The sequence below is a fragment of the Elgaria multicarinata genome, chromosome 1 (genome assembly GCF_023053635.1).
Source record: "Elgaria multicarinata webbii isolate HBS135686 ecotype San Diego chromosome 1, rElgMul1.1.pri, whole genome shotgun sequence".
Lineage (NCBI taxonomy): Eukaryota > Metazoa > Chordata > Lepidosauria > Squamata > Anguidae > Elgaria > Elgaria multicarinata.
This window is the reverse complement of record NC_086171.1, coordinates 144,023,668-144,032,012: the sequence shown is the minus strand read 5'-3', so window position 1 is coordinate 144,032,012 and position 8,345 is coordinate 144,023,668. Positions and strand designations below refer to the sequence as shown.

General features: G+C 41.3%; 1 long non-coding RNA gene across 1 annotated transcript in view; it reads right to left on the bottom strand.

Moving 5' to 3' along the window:
- LOC134406894 (uncharacterized) overlaps positions 1-8,130 on the bottom strand; it is a 558,830-nt gene extending 550,700 nt beyond the window's left edge. Inside the window, exon 1 of the long non-coding RNA XR_010025990.1 lies at positions 7,819-8,130. This is a non-coding gene — a long non-coding RNA (uncharacterized LOC134406894). The remainder of the gene's footprint in view (positions 1-7,818) is intronic.
- Between the last annotated feature and the right edge of the window lie 215 nt (positions 8,131-8,345).

Below are 8,345 nucleotides of genomic sequence, written 5' to 3'. Positions count from 1 at the left end.
ACATGTGCAGAATGGTTTCCCAATGATTTCTTTGATGGCTCAGTAGTATAATGGATAGTCATATAATTCTTGCATACCAGCCCCGGAGTAAATATACTAGAGTCTACTACTACAAATTAAGAAAAACTGTTAAGTGATTAAAAATGAATTATGCACTAATCATTTCCCTCTTGGGGTGCAATCCTATTATCTTTGGTTCTACGTTTGGTTCTACTGAAATCAATAGAAATGTCCAAGTAAACACAGTCAAGATTAAGGTATTGGCTATTCTCTGCAACATCTTCCCCCAACCTGGTACCCTCCAGATACTTTGGACTACAACTCCCACCAGCCCTAGCCAGCATGGGCAATGATTGGGAATGCTAGAAGTTGCAGTCCAAAACATCTGAAGAGCACCAGGCTGGGGAAGGCTTCAGGGATCATGATCAAGTTTTGGGAAAAGTCTGGCTTTAACTGTTTCCCTGTGGATTAAAAGGAAATATTCTCCCCCACCCCAGCATTACACTGGCTGTTTTTAAGCTGCACATAAAATCCGCATTGACATTAAATCTGCAGTGCCCTTCTGCAACTGTCTAATGAGAATCTAAGATCACATACGCAGGTACATGAATGGCACACAGTGAGCACAAGTATTTACTGAGATCAAGCAATTCTTTTGTGATGGCAAGAGAAGTATTAATGCTGGTCTTCCAATAAGCAGCAGGGGGAGGATTTGTGCCATGTAAAACAATGCATAGATCATTCTCTCTCTCTCTCTCTCTCTCTCATTCTTAAACACAGCATCTTCTCCCACTTTGAAGCAACCTTTGCTTGTTGAGATATCCCCTGCACACCTATGAGCCAGTCGATAGGCAAAGATTTCAAAGATCGTCCAAATCTCATAATTTTACATGTGTTTGTTGGGCACACAAAATTATATATAAAAAGAAAACCTATTGTCCCTGCACATAGATTACATACATTTAAAAATCTGGTCTAGAATCTCCTTCAAGCCATTATGTTCAATTTCTTTTTGGATATATATGCATGTATGTAGTATACACACATATATCGGTGTGGTGTGTTAAAGTGCAAAAACATGAAACCCTGGCCATCAGAACATCAGACAAGCCCTGCTGGATCAGTCTAAATGCCCATCTGTTCCCCGTATCCTGTTTCCACAGGGGCCAACCTGATTCAGCACCATGGATAGTTCCTTTAGAGTTCTGGCTAGCTCTGTCTAAAACCCAGAATGAATTCAGAGCCCCACTGAAATCAGAGCCACCAGCCTGCATGGGATCAATTTACTACTGCACTACCCGCCACAAATGCCTCATACCAAAGGCCACCAAGACCACCCCAGTACCCAAGATTAGCATAAAAGTGCTACTTGCAGGCCAGCTAGGGAGGAAGGTGCCATTTATATCAGGCCGGAATGAAGCAGGCAGCACATGTCTATGCCCTTTCCCTGGCACCCAAATTAAACTGCCTTTGAGGCCTTCTGGGATGATAAGTTAATGTTGTTGTTCGTGTGGAAGGAAAAAATGCAGAAGTGGCATTTGTAATATGAATAAGTATCCTAGGCAGTGAAGGGCAGGGATGTGAAGCCTCTTTCAGTCCAAGGGCCAAATTCAATTTCAGAGAAGCTTTTAGGGCTGCATTTCACTGGTGGGTGGAGCCAAACAAAAAGGGGTGGGACTAAATATTCAATGGGATGGGGTGGGGGATCACCAAACAATTAGTGGTTAGGGAAAGGGGTGGGGCCAGGAGAGGGATGGGTTCCTTTGGAGAACCCTGCAGAGATGAGTTGGAACTCCAGGCAGGCCAGATTTGGGCCTTGGGTCTGAGATTCAACACTTCTGCATAGGATTTACATTCACATTACAAACCTGATTGAAGCTGGATTCACTTTAAGCCTCCAGATTAGGGTTCAATGTCACAGTCCCAATAAGCTAAACATAGACCCTACTTCTAGGGCCACTTCAGCGCATGGTGGCCATGAGCGAAGGGCGTGTATGCATTGAGTCCTCTCTGCTATAACCTTTGATGCATGCTGTCCATCCTAATAGTACTTGATGGTTATGAATCTGGGTGTGCCCCTGTAGTAGTGTCAATGCTCAAAAAGAGTAATTAAAAAGGGGGTCTCCCTATATAGCCATTAAGAATAAAGGGAAGATAAAATATGCAAAAGAGAGCCAGTGATTGGATTTCCTTTTAGATAAGTAAGGCGGGAGAGGGAAAGCCCTGTACACAGTGGTGCATATCATGTAAGAGTCAAGAGAGCCATGGAGCCTTAGGGTGAAATGCACAGTGATCAAAGCAATCTGCTCTGAAGAAAAGAAAAGCATTAATTCAGTCCTTAATCCAGTCTCTCACATAAAATGCTAAACCCAGTTCTGTCCATTGCTAATCAACTATTTTTCTCTCTCTCCCTAACTAAAATATTCACCAATATCCAACCCATCCTGGGTCAATTACATTATCACACACACCCCAATGCCAATTTCATTTTCCTGCATTTTAAAAAAACAACCCTTAGGTCTTGTGGTGATATATGACTATGTTCTTGAAGTTCCACCATGGTGGAAAATGCATTATGATAAGCATCCCTTAAATCCACAGTTCAAAAATGACTTGAACAAAGGAGAAGAGGGATGCTCATTAAATTTGCAGATGACATGAAACTGGATGGGGCTAGTTACTACCTTAAGACAGAAGGTTGCATTCAATATTAGCCTGACAAATCCCATTCATTTCAATGAGGTTACACAGAATTCCACATTATCTTGGCAGGATGGAGAACTAGGCTAAAATTTACAATTTGAATGTCAACAGAGATAAAAGTCCTGCATTTAAGAAAGAAAATAAGTTGCACAAATACAAGATGGGTGACACCTGGCTTGACAGCAATATGTGTGGAAAAAGATGTTGGAGCTTTGGTGTAGCCTACCTGAAAGACTGCTTTCTCCCAAAGGAGCTTGCCCAGCTCTTGAGATCCTTCTTATTATTATTATTATTATTTATTTATATAGCACCATCAATGTACATGGTGCTGTACAGAGTAAAACAGTAAATAGCAAGACTCTGCCGCATAGGCTTACAATTCTTCTGAGACTGCCCCCTTCAGAGGCACATCTGGTGGCCTCTCCCTAGCTGTGGAAACCCCTTCCAAGGGAGGCTAGGTTCACTACCTCTCTGCTGTCTTTTCACCGGTAGGCAAAGATAATTTAATTCAAATGGGCTTTTGATATATAAGTAAGTTTATTGAGCTAGATGCTGTTTTCACTCTGTTATCATTGTGTTTTAATAGTTTTCATTGCATTTTAATGTATTTGCTTATTATTATTTTTATCAAGTTTTATTAGTGTTTGTAAGTTGTCCTGAGTTTCATTTTTTGATAGAAAGGTGGCGTACAAATCAAAAAAATAGTCCACAAGGTAAAACCAAGTCTGCATTATGATGTGACAACTGAAAAGTCTGCATCATCACACAAGTATACTGTCCAGATTGCGAGAAGCAATGACGCTTCTCTCTTGGTCAGACCTCACCTGGGCCAGATCTACACCAAGCTGGATATAACACTTTAAAAATGATGTGGAAATGGTATATGGAATGTGTCATGGGCTTCAACAGTTGTCAATACTGTTATAAATTGTTATAAAGCAGTAGTGTAGATCCTGCTCTGGAGTGCTGTGGCCACCCAGTTCTGGGCATAACAGTGTAAGATGAGTATCAAACATGTCCAGAGGAGGGCGATGAAGATGGTGAGGGAAACCACATCATATGACTAAAGGTTGAAAGAGCTGGATATATTTAGCCTGGAGAATGTTTAATAGGTGATATGATAGCCATCTTCAAATATCTGAAAGGCGGTCACGTTTGCTTTCTTTTCCTCCAAAGGGTACGACCCGAACCAAGGGGTTCAAAGTACATGAAAAAGGATGTCAACTAAACATAATTAAGAACACCCTGACTGTACAAGGTGTTCAATAGTGTAATGGACTGCTGTGGAGGATGGTGAATCACCCTTTGGTAGGGCGTTTTGAGTGGAATGCCACGTATCAAGGGTGCTGTAGTATGAAGGGACATAAGAAGCTGCCTTAGCCCAGTTTTGCCGGCATTAACTAACAGGCAATGGCTCTCTAGGATTCCAGGTGGGGTGGGGGCGTTCAGCTCTACTTAGAGAAGCTGGGGAAGGAACCTGGGACCTTCTTCATGCAAAGCAGGTGCTTTACCATTGAGCCATGGCCCCTACGAGTGGATTTTCTGCATGAGCAGAGGGGTGAATTAAATTTTCTTTGGGGTCCGTCCCACCTGCATGATTCCATTTCCCTCTCTAGGAATCTACTCTGCCACAACTGCTCTGCATGAAGTGGACCTTCGGTTTGCCTCAGAAGGAAGGAAGTGCCTCAGAAGGAAGTGAGGCAGGTGGCTACCAGGAAGAGGGCCTTCTCTGCTGTGGCACCCCAGCTGTAGAATGAGCTCCCTAAGGAGGTTCACTTGGCACCTACATTATATTCTTTTAGACGCCAGGTGAAGATCTTTTCATTCTCCCAGTATTTTAACAGTCTATAAATTAATTTTCTTTGCTGTTTTAAATTTGTATTTTAAAATTGTATTTTTGCATTGCTGCTGTTTTTATCTTGGTTGTGCTTTTATATTGTATTTTATATTACAGTTTTGTACCATTGTTTTATAGTTTGAATTGTCTTGATTTTGTAAACCGCCCAGAGAGCTTCAGCTATTGGGCGGTATAGAAATGCAATCAATCAATCAATAAATAAATATTTTGGAGGTTGGATTCAGCACCTTGGATAGCTCCTTTAGATGACTGACTGAAACACAGAGAAGATTCACCACCCTACTGATGTACTCCATACTAGTTAGGAATATAGGAAGCTGCCTCAAACCTCATCACATTATTTCTTCATCTAGCCCAGTATTGCCTCCGCTGACTGGCAGTGTCTCTCCAGACCTCAGAGAGAGCTCCTTCCCATTACCTGTTACCTGATATTTTTAAGTAGAGCTACTAGGGACTGAACCTGCGACCTTCTGCATGCAAATTATGTCCTCCAGGTTCCCACTGGGCTCTCACACATATTAGTTCACCCTAACTAGTGCCACTGACTTATTATTTGGAGAAAGTAGGTCCAATGGGTAAATGTCAACCAATCTTGACCATAAACATTGACTGTGTCCAAAATCTACCCTCGAGATATGAAGGAGAATTAGCTCTGATTCTTGGTGCTGACAAGATGGAGTTTATCCCCAGTCTCCCAAAATGATTTGGAGAAAGTATATCCAATGCGTAGATGTGGACCAATTTTGGCCATAAACATTGGCTGTGTCCAAAATCTTACACTCTGCTTCTTGGTGATCACAAGATGGAATTGTCCCCAATCTCCCAAAATGAAGACATAAATTGGTTTTAAGTAACACATTTGAAAGACACTGAAACAAATATTTCTCCCTAGCCTGGAAACAGCAAACCTATCACATCCTCTGTGTTATAAATGGAAATCACCTGGTATATACGGTTAATGGTCAGGACCTTAAGGACTAGCCCTACTCGTCAAACCACCAAGGGGTTAAAGGTTGTCATGTGAACAGAGAAGCTTTGCATTCGGAATGTGTCCCTTTTCATCTCAAGAATGAAACTTGGATTTGGTGTCAGACAACTGTCATACGTATTGCCTGCCTCCTCACTGACTGAATTGAATTTGATGTCTCAATGCAATCACATACAATTCAAAAATAAGAGGATAGTTCAGAACAAGCCTTAATATCAGAGAAATTGCCAGTTCAGTAATCCCCCAGGAATATCTCCTTCCCTTTTCATCCTGACTTTCCTTTTGTAGTTATTGTTATTTAGCCCTTCTTTTTTTTTACATCATTGAAGAAAATGGTAGCAAACAGTTCAGTTAAGCATGCAGCCACTTTTCCCACCAAAGGAATACAGAAACTACACTTCCACTCCGAAAAACATATACAATCAAGGACTTTAGGTTGATGCTATCATTTTGTTTTTAACTGGATTACCTGTTGCCAATATTAAATATAGGAATTAAAGTATTTTTGTAATGTGCAGGCTTTCCATTTACCCCTGGCATAAAGATCTGCAAGAAGCTTAAAAAAACAAAAACAATTTAGCCTAGATTGTTTAAATCCAATGTTATTATTTTCTAGAGAATTACTTAAGTCTATTGAAGATGAAGCATCAGTGGGTTATTTGCTCCAAGGACCTTTTTAATATGGCTGTATTGTAATACTGCAGTGTCAGAACCTCTGTAGTAATAAAGGGAAATTTCACTCTGAAGCATAACTTAGAAGTCACCATTCTATGTGCACTCATTTAATAATGTCTTTATTTAACAAGATCAGTAAAAAAAATGCCTGTCCTCAGCAGACATAACACTGTAACCTCCCTTCCATTGGTGCTGCAGTGCATATATATATATATATATATATATATATATATATATATATATATATGTCACATTCATAGAAACCAAGCAGACAAAGCAAGCAAAAGAATTACAAAAAGAATATATAAATAAGCAAGATTTAGTGATAGACCAGGAAATATAGGGTTTTGTTTGGTTTTGTTCCTTTCCCTCTTTTTCTTTTTAAAGAAGTACTAGTAAAATATGTTACACTGCTCCCATTCAAGATCTGTAATCCTTGAAGTATACCTATAGTTGCTGCACTTTGACGTTTGTTAGAAAAGCCACAGAACATAAATATATGAGCCTAGGAAGAGCCTCAACATCTGGGTATATATACTCTGTCACTAGTCAAACCCCCACATACCCATGCCTAATTATTTTCTTACAAGCTTATGCCTAATTGGCCACTCGCCTAATTGATTAATCATCTGCAATTTGGAGAGACATCGAGAAGCAGTGTGAAGGGCAGCAAAATATTTATTTAGGTACAAATGCTAAAACTGATCAGAAACGCCTACCAGCGTGCGCAACACGCACACACATATAGCCAAGCATGAGAAGGGGTGGTGGTGGTGGAGAGGGAGCCCATCGATGTAAAATCAGGAAGTTAATAACTCTATGCATGTATCCGTATCATTTCCAGAGGGGTGACCAGAATTTTAAGTAAGTTGCTGTGGGTCGGACATGCAGGAGTTAAATGATTCTCTGCTTGAATCAGGGAGAGAAGGATCCTGCCAGACATACACTGCATTCACATTCCCACATTTGCATAATAAAATGTACCTTTCCTTGTGTTTTAGACCTTGTGGCAATGGCAGAGGATAAATGCATGCTGTCAGATTCCAGCCCCTTCCCTGGAATCTCTGCCTTTGCGTATAACTTATACCAGTCACATACAGCCTGGCTGACAGCAGCTGGTTTTTGATAGCGCTGGGAGAGAAAAGGCAAAACTTCAACTCAAATTGAGGGCTACCTATGGAATTCCACTGCATTCTCCCATCCCCAACCTCTGCAAAAACTGAAAAGTTAATAGGAATCCTCCGATGATTGTCAATGACACTAATACACCATGAGATGCTGCATGGTGCATATTGCAAAGCCTTCCCGTTTAAGGCATTTCTGATATATAGATTGATAGGGGTGTGTGTGTGTGTGTGTGTGTGTGTATTTCTCTGAGTCAAACCATCCTAAACAGATCCAACGTGCCCAGAGCAAGCATAAGATACTCATTTAAAAAGAGGGTGTGCACCTTATCAATCCCTTCAAGCAGGGACCCCAAACATTATTAGCTTGATTGGCTTAATGAAAACTACAGGCATCCAAAATCATCTCTCTCCTTCAGCCCCTTACTTATTGGATCTTCAAAGCAATCAGAGGAAATCCCTTCTCCTACCTTCAGACAGGGTTGCTTCCTCACCAGTCCCCTACTCATCCTCTTGTTGCAGGGGGGAATCGCTTTCCCCCCTTCTTTTGTTCCTAAAACAGTACGGACAGTTCTTTATTTTCTTCTGGTGGTGTAGGGGAGGGCCCCTCTGCATGTGTGTGAATCAGTCAGTCTGCCAGCAGTAGAATCACTAGATCCTCAAACAGAAGCACTCAGAAACGGGTATCCTAGGGAGAAAATCCTCAGCAGTTTTCAGTTCAGTCAGAGCATCTCCTTCTCAGCAGCAGAAGCAAAGGCAGTGCTTCTGGTACTCTGCAGGCCACATCGTTCATACCTTATACATCACTACCACATTCTCTATAATAGGAGGGCCTCGTACAGCATTTCATTGCCTGCTGCCCCCCGAGCTTTCACTGTGCAGTTGCATTTCTGCATCTGAATGTTCTTAATCATTCCTGCAGTCTCCATCTCATCAGCAGGCTATTTGTGTCTCAGCAGGAGCAGCAAAACAAGCATGTTATCACCTGGAGGTTAGG